Genomic DNA, 17354 nt, shown 5'->3' with positions numbered 1-17354 from the left:
AAATGCCTAAAACACAGCAGGTACTCAATAGATCACTGTAATATGAATAAAGGGGATATGTTAAAATATATTCATAAAATCCCTCTAAGCGTCATGGACACAGAAATTACTGCATTTATAATTCTGCTGATTTCTGTTTTTCTAACATTCTCTTTTATTATTCTATACAGTAAAATGTGTTTTCCTGTGCTGAGACACACTTAGGAAAAATGAAATGTGTGCTAGGTTTTTATTTTGTGGGTTTTTGTTGGTGGTACTTTGGTTTGGTTTGGTTTTGTCACTGCAAACTAAATACACCCACCATTAGACATACTTCTATGTACAAATGAGGAGAAAGTATTATGACCAGGGGGCAGTCATAAGAAGATATCCCATTATTAATGACCCTCCCCCACTCTCTTTCATCTCTCAATATCCTGCATATATCTTGACTCAGCCATTGTTCTTTAAGAAGCAACATTTTAATATCTTTTAAGTCATTTATGGGTGTGTGTGTGTGCGCGCGTGTGTGTAGTCCAGAAGAGAGTATCTGATTCCCTGGCACCAGGTATATAGGCAGTAATGGGCTGCCATATGAGTAGTGAGAATTGAACCCAAGTCCTCTAGGAAAGTAGCCAGTGTTCCTAATTGCTTAGCCATCATGTCTCTAGCTCCACAACATTCTTTATGTATCTCAGGCAACAGTGTGGTGTTTATTTTTCTATCCAAATATACTTTCCTTCTTCTGCAACTGAAGGAGGGATATTACCTCTTGGCTTTGGAAGTTCTTACTCCTCTGCAGGTCTAGGTAAAGCGACATAGCCCTCCCTCCCTGTATGCATACTCATAACAGAGTAGTAGTCAGTCCACCGCATATATGCTGTTGTTCACACATCTACAACTAACACTAAATAGAGAGATTTTGTATGGAACTAAAGAGACCTATATTGTTATTGGCTTACCAAATCTGGCACAAAATAATACGGAATCTTTGCTTAAAGTACTCATCAGCTCATGGCATGCAAATGTTGTTCTAGTACACACTCTTAGGAAGACAATTATCTGAAAGAATCTCTTTAGGAATTAGTGCAAAGTAAATAACAATAATGCTCTCCATATTAAGTAATCTCTAGCTTCCCAGAATTAGGAATTATAGTAGAAGTAAAGAATATTTAATATTTTAGGACTTGCAATGTGAGATTCTAGCTTGTTTAAAATTATGAGTATAGATACATAAATACAAACGGCTTCTCTGCTTTGCAGTTTTGGATTCAATTCTAGGCTAATACACATAGCACTAAGGTGATCAGATAAATCCCATTTAACAACTGAGAAAGTCACCTAAACCTAAGTAAACAACAGGAGATGATTTTTAAAAGGATGTTTTGCATATTTTTGGTATGGAAGCTTTAAACTGTGTATAACTAAAAAGTAGAATCTAAAAATGTTTAATTAGTTGCTGTTATTTTCCACTGTAGTTATAAATGACAAAGAGGCAGATTTCATGTGGCAACATTCATTTTGACGTGAGAACTTGGATATCACATTGCGATAAACTCATTAGTTATTTGAAAGAGTCATAGGAATATAGAGTTGTGACCAAACATTGTTAATTAAGCAAAAGACCTATTATTTTTCTTTCATGTTGCTATAACAAAATAATGTGCATATTAACAATCGTTGGATATCTTCAAGTGTAAGTTTATGTGTGAAAATTTTATCACACATTTCTCCTATTTTCCAAGATAAAAGTATTAGCTTTCTCAAGATAAAACTTCAAAAATAAATAAATAAATAAAGACAATGATTGATCTAAGTTTTTTCCTGAACATTGGTCTTTTATAACCTATATGATTCCCTGCATGACATAATATTTTAGTACTACATTGTAATCTGGAGTGTAACAACAGAGTCAAAGTCGCAATATGAACATTTCCACTTGAGTTGGCGAAGTAACTCAGTGGTAAAACACATGCCTGCCATGCACAGAGCCCTGAGATCAAGCTCCAGCATTGTAATAAGTGAAAGAAATTCCTCCCTAGATGAAATTGCATTTATATTTCTTAATTGACAGATAAGATGTATTTTTACCTTGTATCATGTGATATTCTTTTAATAAAATTTACAATGTAGCATGGTAAAATTTAGGTAATTAGCATGTGCAATATACTACAAAATTAGCATTTTAGTGATGAGAGCACATATAACTCACTTTCTTTTTTTTTTTTTTTTTTTTTAAAGATTTATTTATTTATTATATGTAAGTACACTGTAGCTGTCTTCAGACACACCAGAACAGGGCGTCAGATCTCTTTACAGATGGTTGTGAGCCACCATGTGGTTGCTGGGATTTGAACTCCGGACCTTTGGAAGAGCAGTCGGGTGCTCTTACCCACTGAGCCATCTCACCAGCCCTATAACTCACTTTCTTTTGTTGTTGTTGTTGTTGTTGTTGTTGATTTATCAGCAAGTATAAACATCTTGCTATAGAATAAACTTTTTTGAAATTTGTAGCTGCCAGCTGTAATTTTATGCTCATTGACCAGCATCTTCCCTACTATTTAACAACCCCAAACTCTAATGACTACTTGGCTTTCTAATGTTGTAAGAGAAATGGCTTTTGGTTCTACATATAAACATTGTATACTCCCAAGCTAAACTCCTGGATCTCTGGTAAAAGGGCAACTCTCTTCCCTGGAAAATTCTGAGTTTAATGCTTCTTGACAAGCTTTTTGGGTAGTGTCCAGAGCTTGTTTGATTGGAAAAAGGAATTGATATGAAGAATACCAAGTCTCTTATTGTGGAACTCCAGGACCATTTACTATATTCTTAGTATGCATGTAAAGTAAGAACATGATGGCAATCAGATTGTTTTCTTGAACTCAGGTATCAATCAAACCAACTGGAACATTAGTGCCCATTGCTCAGATGTACCCGAGGCAAATACCTAGAAGATGGTAGTGGACACAATCACATCTCAGCATCCTTAAGCAGCCAAGGGGAACTGGTATATGATAACATCAGCTCTAGCTTCTCTTTATTTATTGAATATCTATGCTGTGCCAAACATGCTGTAGGGAGTCTTGTCTCATCACCGATACCAGAAGAGCATTGCCAAGAAGTATTTTAATCCTCACTTAACTGAAAAGGAAATTGAGGTTTGAGAGCCAAAAGAAGCTGTCCAGTTTTCTGGACTTAATATCTGCTAAAATCCAGACTTCATTCTAGACTTCCCTACTATTTCTGTGTACATGACTAGTGTACTGAAGAAGTTGGTCTAGGGAGAATTTTAACTTCTTTCTTTCCTGGGTCTTAGGAGACTTGAAGAAGAAATTACTTCCATGTTACAGCTTGTAAAATGAACATCCCTATTCACAGCGTGTCCTCAAGTTATCAGCTAAGCCATGGGCTACACAGATAAAGCAAACCTTCATACGAGAACTTTTTCCAAACACTGTCCTCCAAACATTATCAAAGACTATGCCATTTAGGAATCCTGGTGAAACGTGAAGACTCTGATTCAATGGGTTGAGATCAATCCTGAGATTCTGTTTACCTCTAAACTGATGCTGATGCTTCTGGTCTAGAGACTACACTCGCAGCACTCCAGCTCCAGAGATAAACCATCTCTTCAACCTACTCATAGCAACAGTAGACAGGGTACAAAGGACCATATGGCTAAGGAAAGATGGGGTACGGGTTCAGACAAAAAGATGAACATGGATCTGAACATTGGCTGCTCTTGCAGATGATTCAAGTTCAGTTCACAGCATCCACATGGAGGCTCACCATCTTCTTTAACTCCAGTTCCTGGGTAGCTGACACTTCTGACCTCTGTAGGTTTGTGTTCACATGGGAAGCATGTACATATATTCATGCACACACACATATACACGCAAAGTTTAATGAATAAATTCTTAGAGCATAGCTTCTATTCTATTCAAAGATAATATTGCAAACCAATTAATTGAGCTTTCCTTCCCTTTAATTTGCCTTCTTCCATGGCTTATATTTGAGCATTCAATGTTGTGGGTTGTTAGGAAAAAGGTTTTACATTTTTAGTAAACAGAAAGTTTTAAACATAAGTTATAGTATACTCCTTCTCCCATGATGTGGACAAGAAAAGGACCAGCTTCTTTAAGAAACTAGTGAACTCCATAATAACTGTATTATCTTCTATCAGGTAACCATGTAATTGACCAATCATAAACAAAGAGGTGCCTTTGAGAGAAAATCTGCTCTAGTGGAATGAACTCTGAGTAGAAAAGCACAATATACACAGTGTAATAGAAAAGCGTGTGCACCTTCATATGGTTAAGACAGAAGCCAACATTTGTTAGGATCTAGAGAGCATTGAACAGGGCAGGCTTCATAGAAGAAACATTTTTATAATTAGCATGCTCCTTGAAAAGAACATTCAGGCTCACACATATCGAAATAACAGCCTAGTTTTGTACACTTGGCTAGAATGGTTGTTAAGACATAATGAGAAAATATCAGCCTTTTAGGTAGACCTCAACCCAGGTCTGGACACAGAACATTCTCTGGACAATCAGTTAAAAGTTCTCTTTCAGGTTTATGGAATATAAACTCTTCATGTATGTATTAATGGTTTGAAGTCACTTTCTTTGCTGCCTATTTAGGTGTATGGAACTTCTTAGCAAAGGATCTTCTTAAACAGCAGTGTACCAGTCATGTGACACCAATCGTCTCTAGAGCAGCAGCTATAAATGAGTGAATATAAGTTGCCGTGTGCAGCGTGTACACATAAAAGCTTGCTGCACAATTGAAATGAATAATCATAGAAATGACATGCATAGAGTGGAATTTCAAATTGTTTAAGCCAACCCCAGCTTTTTTAATATATTTTTTCTTTTGAAATCAAAGAGAGATAGAAAGGTTTCACTGTTTAAAGTGTCCCTCTACATAACACATACTGAAGGTCATGTACACAGGTGTTAGAAAGAGGCTGTGATATTATGGGTGATTATACACACACACACACACACACACACACACACACACACACACCAGTAAGATCCAAAATTTGACTTTTAGAGTTCAGAAATATTAAGGATATATTTCTAAATGATTCTTAAAGTCATAGTTTAAGAATAGCTAGAAAACAGAGGAGACAACTCCCTTCTCCCATGCTCTGGTGGGAAGTTTAGGTTTCCATGGGGTGTTAGGAAGAATGCAATGAAATGAAAACCTGACTATCAATATGATGATGATATATTTATAGAGTATAAACCACAAGAGAGCCATACTGAGTACTTACAATAAGCCTCAATTAAAGTGATCGATATTGCTAAAAGAATCATTAAACGCACCTCTGACAAAAAAGTTCTTTGAGATTAGTCCTAAATGTTGAAACTGGGCACTTCAAGGCAAGGTGGGAAGCAAACCACAGTGTCCAGGAGTGTGAGTGCCAACTGTACCCAAGGTTAGAGCCCAAGGTTACTGCTCGAATGAAATGATTTGAATTCATCAATAAAGAGCCCCAACACCCACCTTATCTGGGAAAATAAACCCAAGTAGTATACTCACAGGACTTTAACATAACTGTGTTGCATCACACTGGCCATTTATTTATATTCAGCTTTTGTCCATAATGTTAAGCTGTTCTTTCTCCTCTCTGATCGTCTCAATGTCACTTATTGTCCCTGGTCTGCCAGAAGTCTCATCTCTTCCATAAGTCCTTTATTTTGTGCTCTCGAATTATAAGATATATACATATACATGTATATGTTCATAGATGTATATATATGTACATTTACATATATATATGTACATATATACACATATGATATATGAAGTGAAGCTCTCACTCATAGACTCATGAAGCAGTTGTTTGTTCTTCGCCTAAAAGACTTTAAAGAAAGCCCCTCGCAGAGAGGCTCCACAGATTCCTCTGCTGTGCAGCCTACATTAGTAGGCACAGCACTAAGCAGCACACAACTTTGTTCAATAAGCAAGTACCTCTGAAGAGGACTGTCTTAGGAGAACTTCCTAGGCTCATATGATAAGTAGTTGTTTGGCTAGAAAGGTGTAACAACTTTCAGATGAGACTCAGAAGGAACCAGATGCAAAATAAATAAATAAATAAAATTTAAAAACCAACCAACCAACAAACAAACAAAAAAACAAAAAACAAAAAAACAAAACAAAACAAAAAAAAAACAAACCAACCACAACAACAACAACAAAAAGCAAACCCTGGTGTGATGGGAATAGAGATGCAGAAAACTAAGAAGTTTGGCAGGAAAGAGCAGAGAGGGACAAACACACCACAGCTTTGTTCAGGACTAATGAATGAATGGATGCTTTTACATAAATAACAATCTTCTAAATATTGCAACAACAATCACTTCAGTATTTTTTTAAAGATGGAAACTTCTAATAAGGGGCTCAACTTGGGACCAGCCTGGTCAAAGGATTATAAAACTTGACAACGCAGAGAAGACTGTTTTCTGTCCAGCACCATGTCTTTGACCAATGTTGTTTCCTTAGTATAATTCTTGCCATTCAGTTGCTCTCTCAGCAACCATTCAATACATACTCAATGTGTAACCTGTCATAACAGGAGACCTATGAACTGTTACTTTGAGTAAAATCAGCTTAGGGTCTAGCTTCAGAAGGTTCTGCCTCCTGGTAGACATCAAAATTGACCAAATGATGATACAGAAAAGTGAACATCTACACCTCTAGTAAGTGCTGTAAAGCACAACGAACCCTGACTGTCTTAGTGAGGGTTTCTATTCCTGCACAAACATCATGACCAAGAAGCAAGTTGGGGAGGAAAGGGTTTATTCAGCTTACACTTCCATATTGCTGTTTATCACCAAGGAAGTCAGGACTGGAACTCAAACAGGTCAGGAAGCAGAGTCTGATGCAGAAGCCATGAAGGAATGTTCTTTACTGGTTTGCTTCCCCTGGCTTGCTCAGCCTGCTCTCTTATAGAACCAAGACTACCAGCCCAGAGATGGCACCACCTACGAGGGGCCTTTCCCCCTTGATCACTAATTGAGAAAATGCCTTACAGCTGGATCTCATGGAGGCATTTCCTCAATTGAAGCTCCTTTCTCTGTGATAACTCCAGCTGTGTCAAGTTGACACAAAACTAGCCAGTACACCTGACTCATTTCACAAGGAAGCAAGGGATTATTTAAGCAAGAAAACCGAGCACAAGAAGATTTTTGGCAGAGGAAAGAGCATATGCTAAGATCTTGACATGAAACAAAACATGAAGTTTTAGAAGACATCTAGTGAAGGTCTGTTGGTTTCAAAGATGCTGGGCATCATGTTGCATGCCTGTAATCCTAACTACTCCTAGAGGGAGGCTTGCAAGTTGAGGGGAGAAGGTCATTTAAGAGTAAGATTTAAGGGTCGGTTACTGTACCATAGTGCTACCTTGTTTCAAGAAAGGAAGGAAGGGTTGGAGGGAGGGAGGAAGGAAGGAAGAAAAAGGAAGAAGGAAAGAAAGAAACAGTGCATACACAGTTGGTCCTGTAGAAGGTCCTTCATAGGTCATTTTTTAGTCCCTTATGTAAAAGAAACCACAGGGGTGAGCTCTTGCCTTAGTCTATTGCCTTTCTTATTGCTTTGTGTGTGTACCTCTGTGGACAATGCTTGGTAGGACCCTTGACTTCAATAGAGCAGGTCACAGTGTTCCTTGGGATTTGTTTCTTAGATGGAGACCATTACAAAAACCCAGCCTTAAATATCCCGAATTGCTTATAGGACTGGTTTACATCTGAGAGGACCTGATAGTGGTCTCTTATCTGTACAGTCTTCCTCCCATCAAGCCTTGCAAGGACCTTCCTCTTTCAAACACACAAATGTGAGTTTCCTTAAATACTCTGAAGTTTGTCTTACTTTTCTGATTTAAATTATAACGATACAATAACAACAACCCATTCTCCTATAAGGTGGATATTAAGCTGTCAAACACTATACAGGTCATTATCACACTCTTTGGATTTGATGTATACTTAGTGCCTTGAAGGACAGTGGGCATCTAAAGGAGAAAAGAGGACCGCCCCCTCCTTTTGGAAAGCACATACTTTTTAGTGAGAACTAGGGAATGATCTGATATGTATAAACAAACTTACACCTCTGTGAGGACACATAATTCACACAGCAATAAGATTCTGATTTAAACAACCAACCAACCAAATAAAGACCCACCATCTACTACAGTCGAAATAACAACACAATTTAATTTTTTTCATTTACACTCTGATGCTATCTTCATAGTAAGCAATCAAGGATCCAGTGAGATTGCTGCAAGTTTTGTGTCTTTCAACAAAAGCTGGTGATATGACAGACTTTGAGGGTAATGTACCCAAGACGAAACATAGACCTGAAGAATTTTAAACTCAGAGCCTTTCATTATGCCTTTGCTTACTGACTGTCATGTTGCCATATACCAAATCTTTTAATAACAATTAAAATAGAATTTTAGGTCATAGAATACCGACAGTGACAGAGAAAATGGATGTCAGAAACCAGTCCCTACTGCATAAGACTTTCTGGGGTTTCTTAGTTCTATGCTAACAAATATTTCAAGGACTGAATATGAGTCAAATATCTTTATCTAAGATTTGATTGTTCTGTTTCAACTTCCTTTCTCTGCCACAGGCATCTTATGAAAAATCAATTTTACTCCTAAGAATATTTTTATGTTCTAAATTCAAATTGAGAGGAATATTTTAACATGTGGCTCTTTCTTTGTCAGTCCTCATTAAGGACTTCTTGCAGGTGGGGGTTGGGTGGAGTGAAACTCAATGGTAGAAGATTCCTTGCCTAGGCTCTGGGTTGGAGAACCACCAATGGAGGGAGAAGCATGAACTCGGGCAGCGCACACCTCATTGCAAAAGTGTTCCAGATTCACTGGGTTCTCCATGAAAATCGCTGTGCTGGGAATGGATTCTGCGTTCTAGCTCTTTCTACTGCTGCTAAGACAAAATGTGTCTGTAGGTTCTAAAGCGTCATGACTCTTCTGCATATCTGGTTTGTACTGAGTGCTGCCCAGCTTTGGAAACAGCTAGAGGAAACTGATCTTTAGCTTATACACAATCAGCTCTGGTTATCCACACCTACACTGTCTTAGGCTGAAGCACCTCCCACCTGTGGGCATGGTGGGGGCAGGGGGAGGGGAGGGGGTGTCATTAATAGTCTGGAAGGGTGACCTGCCAATCATCTGATGAACTTTGAGTTTCCTGTGTTTACTGAGCTGTCTGTAGTTTTATCCATTGTTCTATTATAATTATACCAGTTTTCCCAAAGCACACCATGTCCCTTACCCACACTTCTGCATGGGATCAGCTCTCCACTAGGATAAAGTCCCAGCTCTGGTGTGCCACTGCAGAAGCTAATGGATGGCCTCAGTAATCTTGTACCTTTATCAAACTACTTCAAACAGACTCCAAGAAAATATGTGATCCAGTCCCCCCCACCCCACTGCCCGTACAGAAAGGTATTCATGACATAAACCTTCAGTAGCTCAATGACCATGATATCATTATAATCATACAACTAAATAAAGTCACACTTGTGCTAGTACAAACATGACCCCATAGCATTGTGCAGGAAGCACTGAGGGTCTTTCAAACATCTATAGCGGGGGACTATCACATTGTAAGACTGTAAGGAGCAATTCTTCCTGTGTAGTGTGCACATTGCTGCACTCTTCTACATTCTCCTGTTGCCTCCTTGAAAGGCTAAGTTCTTTAGCACCTCACCTTATACCTAATCCATGAGGGATCCAGCCCCCTCCCCCGGAGCATGCTGCACACGCTCAGAACCATGTTGCAACGTTATGCGATAGAGAACAGTGGATTTTACACACCCCAACAACACATGCTCCCTCACCCACAGCCCTCTGCTAAAGTGGATCCTGCCTTGCTGGTGGGAGCTATCACACACGGAAGCCTGAATAATGGGGCAGAGGAGTGGCATGCTGCCCTGACACCCCCACCACCTGCTCCGCACAGGAATTCCTGGATAAGCACTTGTGTAGGACAGCACAGAAGTGTCTTCCTTCTCTGCCTGGTGACTCTCGGACCCAGATCTTTCCTAGCACAATGGATTCACACAAGAGAGAAAAACCATAGGACAAGAAATGGCAGCTTGATACTCTCAGAGACAGATGATGGGCAGTGACCCTGGGTTTTTACCTGCCACTTTCCCTGCCAAAAGTCCAAATATAAGGGGCCACATGAGGGACATTTTCTTAGAGAAATTGTTGACTTACACACAAAAAGTGCTTCGTGTCATGTCCCAATAAATCTAATCTACCCTTTTAAAAATGGAAACCTGTGATTGCCGGGAAGTGATCTGCTGCTAGCTTTGCTCTGGGTAGTTTGTATTTCAAGTAAAACCGTCACCACCCACTCTCCATTCAAGCCGAGATTTTAAAAGGCAGGCAAACTGAAAGGAGGGAGTCAGCCCGTCCCTCTCAGAAGACAGCGAGCACAGCAAATCACAATGCTGGCGAAGGGCTCAGCACTTGAAGACCATCTCCTCAGGACGGGAGGAGAGATATGGAGCCATTTTTCACCAGCTTCACAGGAAAATGTCAGCTCACAGCGTCTCCTGCACTGCCAGAGCGCATCTTAATTTGGTCCAAAGGGACGCAACCAGTCACCCTCACAGAACATTTTCCTAAATTGTCCATCGCAAATGTGATCCCCTCTGCTCTGAACATCTTGGGGACAGTGTTGGGCAATCCCATAGTACAGATCTGCATCCTATTCAAAACTAAATGCCCTCCCGTTTTCCTCTGACAATCATGGAAATTAGACACTTCTGAGTTTAAAAAAAAAAAAAAAAGACAGGATGAGAAAAGGCTCCTCTCCCACTCCTCACCCTCCTGCCGCGTTCTGACTAATACCTCTGGGCAGTTTACTTCAGAATGGAGCAGATTCTTGACCAGGACACAATGGCAAATTGGCACACAAGCCCCCAGCTCTTACCAAAGCACAGGGAATGCTTTCTTTGTAAAAACACGGGGAAATACTCACGCTGGAACAAAAGACACTCTATCTGCAAAGCCAGAAGTGAGAGAAATTATGTATTTGATTTACACACATCTGTACCCACTCATGGGCGGAAAAAAAAAAGGGCTTTGAACCTAATTTAATCATACTGCACTGTATTCTCTCCCCAGACCCAGGCACATTAAGATTTTTTTTTTTAAGCTTTGGCTTCAATAGGAGGTAAAACACGTTGCTTTGGCTTCAATAGGAGGTAAAACACGTTGGTGGAAGAATACCTGGGGTGTGCCTTTGTTGACGGGGTGCCATTTCAAAGTTATAATATTTGAACTCAATTGTGAGAAATTAAGATAAGGCAGATGTGGTGGGTTATCGGAGAATTCGTCTGACATAAGCCAAAATGCTAAGTCAGCAGATATTTGCTGTTTCACAACATCTCACAATACCTTCGACACGCATTTGCAGCCTGGTGGGGCAAAATGCTAACTATTCTCCAAACAGCCACCCGACAATCTCGGGCAGAAGCACACATTGTGGCTTAGAAGGAGACATCATGATGGCTCTGGCTGGCTGTATTAAACAAAAGCTCCGGAAGCCAGTGAGAGGCATTCGGTATACAAAGTGAGAGTCAAAGCAAGTTTAGGCTCTCATCTGCCAGAATATGGCACTGTCTTACCCAGGGGCTGGAGAACAGGAGGGTATGGAGGCTATAAATAGAACACACACATAGACAGATTAGAAATCGCGAAGCCAGAGCCGTCCGTTTAAGCTTACCAACCTGGAGCTGAGCTCAGAGGAAGCCCAGGAGCCGCGCGTCCTCTCCCACCTTTCCATGGTCCTCTGTCAGCGTCTCCTCAAACCACCTGTACTGATCCAACCCATCCTCTGATACAATTATCTTCTTGGGAGAAGTAGTCTTAGCTGAGCTTTGGTCTTGCCGGCATAAATGTCTAGAATTTTCTTCTTGAAGCCAGACACAGCAACACAAAACTGCTCCTGAGGTCTTTTGTTTTCCCTCCCCTCAAAGATGAAGCATGCAGCTCGCTCTCTCTCTCTCTCTAGCGCTTGCTCTCTCTCTCTCTCTCTCTCTCTCTCTCTCTCTCTCTCTCTCTCTCTCTCTCTCTCTCTCTCTCTCTGGCGTTTGCTCTCTCCCTCCTGTCTCTTCCCCCACCCCCCACTAGCCACCTCACTGGATTCCCATTCAGTCAGGGTCATTTACATCTCACTGCATGAGAACCTGGGCTCTACGCAAGTCTGCCTGTCTCTCACTTTTGGATTCCCTCTGGGAAAGGGAGGGGGCGGCTCTAGGTGAAGTCAGGTGACCCTTCCCTTAAAAGCCTGTGAGATGGATGGAATGTGTGAGTTTTAATATCCACACGGGCACATTTACATTACAAAGCCGAGGGGAAAAACTCCTAGAGATTGAGCCTTTTTGGTTTTCCTTTCATAGTCCCCTTTTAGCAATTAAGAGAAGCTAGCATAGTATAATGAAATGTAATTAAACTTTTCAATGTTAATAACAAGGCTGCATCCCTTCTGCATCACCCAACTGAACAATTCCTTTAAACTTGTGAGCCTCACTGCTCTTTCTGTGGAGGGTCAGAAAATCACTAATTTTACTATTACACACTTTTCCTAATTGCTCTGTTCTTTGCAACCCAGTTAACATAATCCCGAAGTTACGGAGCATTATAGAAGATAATGATAATGTGAAAGAAGAAAAAAAAAAAAAAAAAAAAAAGACAAAACTCCCAGAAATCAATAGTTTCCTATTGTGCAACTAGGTCCCATAACAGGTAACTTAGCTCTTCTTCGGCAAATCACTTCTCCCTTCTCTGCCTCGGTTTCTCAATGTCAAATGGATCAGTGGTAGTGGGCCCCTCCTCCCTATGCCATCCCTGGCCCTGGCCCTATGCCATCCCTGGGAGGGAAAGTGCCCAGGCAACAAAGCCTAATCAGACTCAGAAACAAGAGGCAACACCCTTCACTAACTCTGGGAGACAAGTGTGTGGCCACTGGCCTGGGATGCACAGAGCGAGCCTCCTCCCAATTGGTTCTCTGCTATAACACTCTTGGTAGACAACAGGGAGCCTACTGCTGAAGAAAATGGGCCTCCTGTACTCTCAGTGGCCCTGCAAAAAGGACGAGATGATATTCACCAACTGTTTCAGATACAAAATGACTGGGAAAGTGAAGGTGAGAATGAGGCACATGGGAACTCCTGGTTGACCTTTGCAGGTCCACATGAGATTTTAATAAACAAGTGCTTTTGAGGGACTGAGGGTCAAATCAGCATCACATGTGTTAGGAAAATACCCTGCTATTGAGCTATATTCCAAGTCTTACCTATGCATTCTTAATTTCAAGATCCTGATGGCCCAACATGAGAAGAAAATGTTAGGCAACCCTCCTTATCCTGACAGTGGGGACAGTGATACAGTGATGGGCCTCAGAATGCAAATGGACTTGGAAGCCAAATCTCTTCTTTTTTCTCACACCTTCCTTTGTACCACCCTGCTCCTGGCCTGAAAGCCAGCAGGAACTGGAATTTCTTGTCTTCAAAAGAAGACATAGAAACCAATACCTGATTTCTCAAAAAAAACAATGCACAAGCCTAGATAATCTTAACATCACCTCCCTCTGCTCCCCTTGTTGGCTCTGCTGTCTGACTCATTTCAGGAGTCTTATCTCACAACCACAAGAAGACACATTAAGCCTGGCTGTGGTGGCGCACGCCTTTAATCCCAGCACTTGGGAGGCAGGGGCAGGTGGATTTATGAGTTCGAGGCCAGCCAGGTGTACAGAGTGAGTTCCAGGACAGCCAGGGCTATACAGAGAAACCCTGTCTTGAAAAAAACAAAACAAAACAAAAAAAAAACAAAACAAACAAACAAACAAAAAAAGACACATTAAAGAGAGGGGTCACAGACACACTAACAGATGGCTTTGAGGGTTCCACACTCAGATTTAGGTCCAACCTTGTTTTCTCAATCCCCTTTTCTACATGGTTGTCCACGCTTTATTGACTCTAAGTGTAGGCATATTCTACTGGAGCTTTGGACCTTTAAGCTAAAGGCTTCCTCATCCAATGAAATTGTGATCAAACAAATGTGTTGCATAGTCTTTGTCACTTTGCCATCTTTTGGTATAGAGGTGTGTTGCATGTAGCTTTTGCTACCCCGCCTAAACTCTAGGAATGGGCCCTACTGGCAGCCCCAACACAGCTTCCCTTTAATCCATGGATAAAAGACACAGACACACAGTTGTATATTTTCAACTTTGCCTTCTTGGCATAACTCCTGAGCATTATTAAACTCCCTCTACTATTGTGCCTTTATCAACACTCTTAGCTCCACACACTCCACCTGCCCTAAACTTTAGTTGCTCAGTGGCATCTAGCCCCTGATAAACAGCCTGTAGGAGTGGCCTGTGCGGTCACGGGGCTGTTCAACTTTTCTCCATCAGAAGCATGGCAAACTGTCTCTCCTCCCTATCATCCCTCTCTTGCCCCAAGACCCAAAAGTCCTGCCTACTCCTTCTGCCCAGCAATTGGCCCATGGCTTCTTTACTGACAGATCAAGAAGTAAATGGGGAACAGGATCTTAGCATCAAAACTTCTCCTACAGGGGTGTCTACATAATAAGGGTATTCCATATAGTATGCAGGGAGGGAGCAACTATCCTATTGCCTTCTACAGCCTATAAAAAAAACAAAAACAAACAAACAAAAATTTCTCTCATACAACCACCTCTTGCTCCCTCAAGACTGAAGTCAAAGAAAGGGAACATTGCCTGAATGATAGGGCCATCAAGCTGAAAAGCACACAGTCCCTTCCATAAACACCTTCTAAGCCAGACAGAAAATGAGTACCAACTATCCACCGCTTTGTATTTTTAAAGTGTTACCTTGCATGGAGATATCTAATTTGAGCTTTTTCAAATAAATTATATGCTAACTGGCTACAAAATTAACTTCAGTTTGTGCTACAAAAATTGGCATCCAAACATTGGACAGTAAAAAATATCTCTCTGCAGAAAAGTAAGTCAGCTTAGACAAATTTAGGAAGACCTAAAATTTTGCAGGATGAAACATGCAAGGATTTGAGCTCTCAGTCTCTTAGAACCACAGTGGCTGGTTCTATATTCTTCCCCTTTAGCATTAGGTGTTTCAGTTCCAAATTCACTCACAGTTTGGCTTTAGTGTATTTTGTTTTGTTCTGTTTTGTTTATTCTTAGCCTTAAAAAAAATTCCTCTTTGGCGATAGAGGCAATTTCCTTGAATGTATTATGCATGGTGCTGCCAGTGATAGAGAGAGATGGGCCTTCTATATTTTATTACACAGCATGTGGGATTTAGCCCAAATGTTACCATAAAACAAAGTATAAGTTCTTTGATATTTTAAAAGATATTTATCTAGTCTTTTTGTTATTTGATTAAAGTCAGAGGGTCATATTTAAAGAGGCCTATCTAAGCTTATCAATGAGGTGCTAACTTAAAATAAAAACACATTAATAAAAATATTATAGCCACTAACTAGAGCCATTGTTCTAAACCATCTCCTACTACTTCCAAACTGCTGACATAGGGTGAAATAAGTCGACATTTGTCTGCTCACGTTTTTACACACTATTCATTGAACAAATCCTTTTATACTAGGCACAAGGCTAAGCACAAGAAGGGCCCAACACAAACCATCTGAGATACTTAAACTATGGGTACCATTAACATAAAATAGAAATAGCAGTCTATAGTACAAGGCGTTGTGGGGATTCGGAAAAGGAAGACAGTTCTTCTTAGTGATAGGAAGAGCAGTAGAAAAGGGTGAGATTGACCTGAGCTGTTGAGTGTATTAGTTATCTAGCCGAGAAAAGGGCATCATGATGACAGACACAGCAAGCTGGCAGGGAAGCAAACATGGAGACCTGTGCAAGGTGGTGTGGCTGGACTGCAGGTGCTTGAGCACCTCAAAGCACAGGCTGGGTCTGGGTGGCTCCTGGCCACTAGCGAAACCCTTGTCTTCGCTTCTCAGGAACTGTATCATCTTTCCATTCTGTAGTCTTTTCTTCTTCTTCTTCTTCTTCTTTCTTCTTCTTCTTCTTCTTCTTCTTCTTCTTCTTCTTCTTCTTCTTCTTCTTCTTCTTCTTCTTCTTCTTCTTCTTCTTCTTCTTCTTCTTCCTTCTTCTTCTTCTTCTTCTTCTTCTTCTTCTTCTTCTTCTTCTTCTTCTTCTTCTTCTTCTTCTTTCTTCTTCTTCTTCTTCTTCTTCTTCTTCTTCTTCTTCTTCTTCTTCTTCTTCTTCTTCTTCTTTTCTTCTTCTCCTTCTCCTTCTCCTTCTCCTTCTCCTTCTCCTTCTCCTTCTCCTTCTCCTTCTCCTTCTCCTTCTCCTTCTCCTTCTCCTTCTCCTTCTCCTTCTCCTTCTCTCCTCCTCCTCCTCCTCCTCCTCCTCCTCCTCCTCCTCCTCCTCCTCCTTCTTCTTCTTCTTCTTCTTCTTCTTCTTCTTTTCTTGTTTTTTTTTGAGACAGGGTTTCTCTGTATAGCCCTGGCTGTCCTGGAACTCACTCTGTAGACCAGGCTGGCCTCGAACTCAGAAATCTGCCTGCCTTTGTCTCCTGAGTGCTGGGATTAAGGGCGTGTGCCACCATGCCCGGCTTCTGTCTTCTGTTTTTAACCAACTTCATTCTATTGTGTATATAATCCAATATGTTATCCTATTGCCTCCAAACTGTATTTGCTTGGAGACCCTGTTCTCAATGAACAGGATGCTGCAATTACTGTAGTCTCTTATGTCACAAAGAAAGAATAGATTGGCAAGTCTGCTTCAGCTGCATTCACATGTCCACATTCAGTTTTGGGGATGGGGGTGGTGTGGTGAAGGTCTTCAGAGAAGGTGACAGCAGGGCAGACAAACCAAAGTTTGTGAGAGATGCAATTGTTCAGGGAGAAAAGCTTGAGACGATCAAGTGAGCTATAGAATAGAGACAAAGGTCCCAGAAGCTGTTGAGAAGCAAGCCTCACAGAACCTGAATCAGGCAGTGTCAAAAGGGCTGTGAATGTCACACTGAAATGCAGATCTCCCAAGGAGCAACTAGTTCCTGAAAGATGCTGATCTCATTTTGAATTCTATACTTAAGAAACACAGGACACTAAAAGTAATAGGAAAACTACACAGTATTAAGGAAAACTGACTTAGGAAGACAGGTTCAAATTTCATACTCATGATCCCTTGTAAGTTAAATGAGAGACTTGCTTTTTAAATTTAAATTTGCTGTTCTAGGAAGGCTGAGATGACTTTTCAAAACAATATGAAGTAAATGTGTGTATTTTTCACCACAAATATTAACATATAGGCAATACTCTGTGCAATTTCCCCCTCCTGT

At 40.7% G+C, this 17354-nt stretch overlaps 1 protein-coding gene across 14 annotated transcripts in view; it reads right to left on the bottom strand.

The window, feature by feature from the left end:
- Nucleotides 1-17354, bottom strand: part of Magi2 (membrane associated guanylate kinase, WW and PDZ domain containing 2) — a 1485406-nt gene that overhangs the window by 785022 nt on the left and 683030 nt on the right. For 3 of the 14 annotated variants that reach the window (XM_006535750.4, XM_006535749.4, XM_017320968.2), the window contains exon 1: nucleotides 11758-16098. The exons of 9 other annotated variants lie outside the window; for them this stretch is intronic. The gene's annotated coding sequence lies outside the window, so the exon portion shown is untranslated. Of the gene's footprint in view, nucleotides 1-11757; nucleotides 16099-17354 lie in introns of those variants that run through there. 2 more of the 14 variants (NM_001170745.1, NM_015823.3) reach the window with 1 other exon arrangement.

This window comes from Mus musculus, chromosome 5, assembly GCF_000001635.26.
Source record: "Mus musculus strain C57BL/6J chromosome 5, GRCm38.p6 C57BL/6J".
Taxonomy (NCBI): domain Eukaryota; kingdom Metazoa; phylum Chordata; class Mammalia; order Rodentia; family Muridae; genus Mus; species Mus musculus.
The sequence above is the reverse complement of the archived record's forward strand: the minus strand, read 5'-3'. Positions and strand labels throughout refer to the sequence as shown.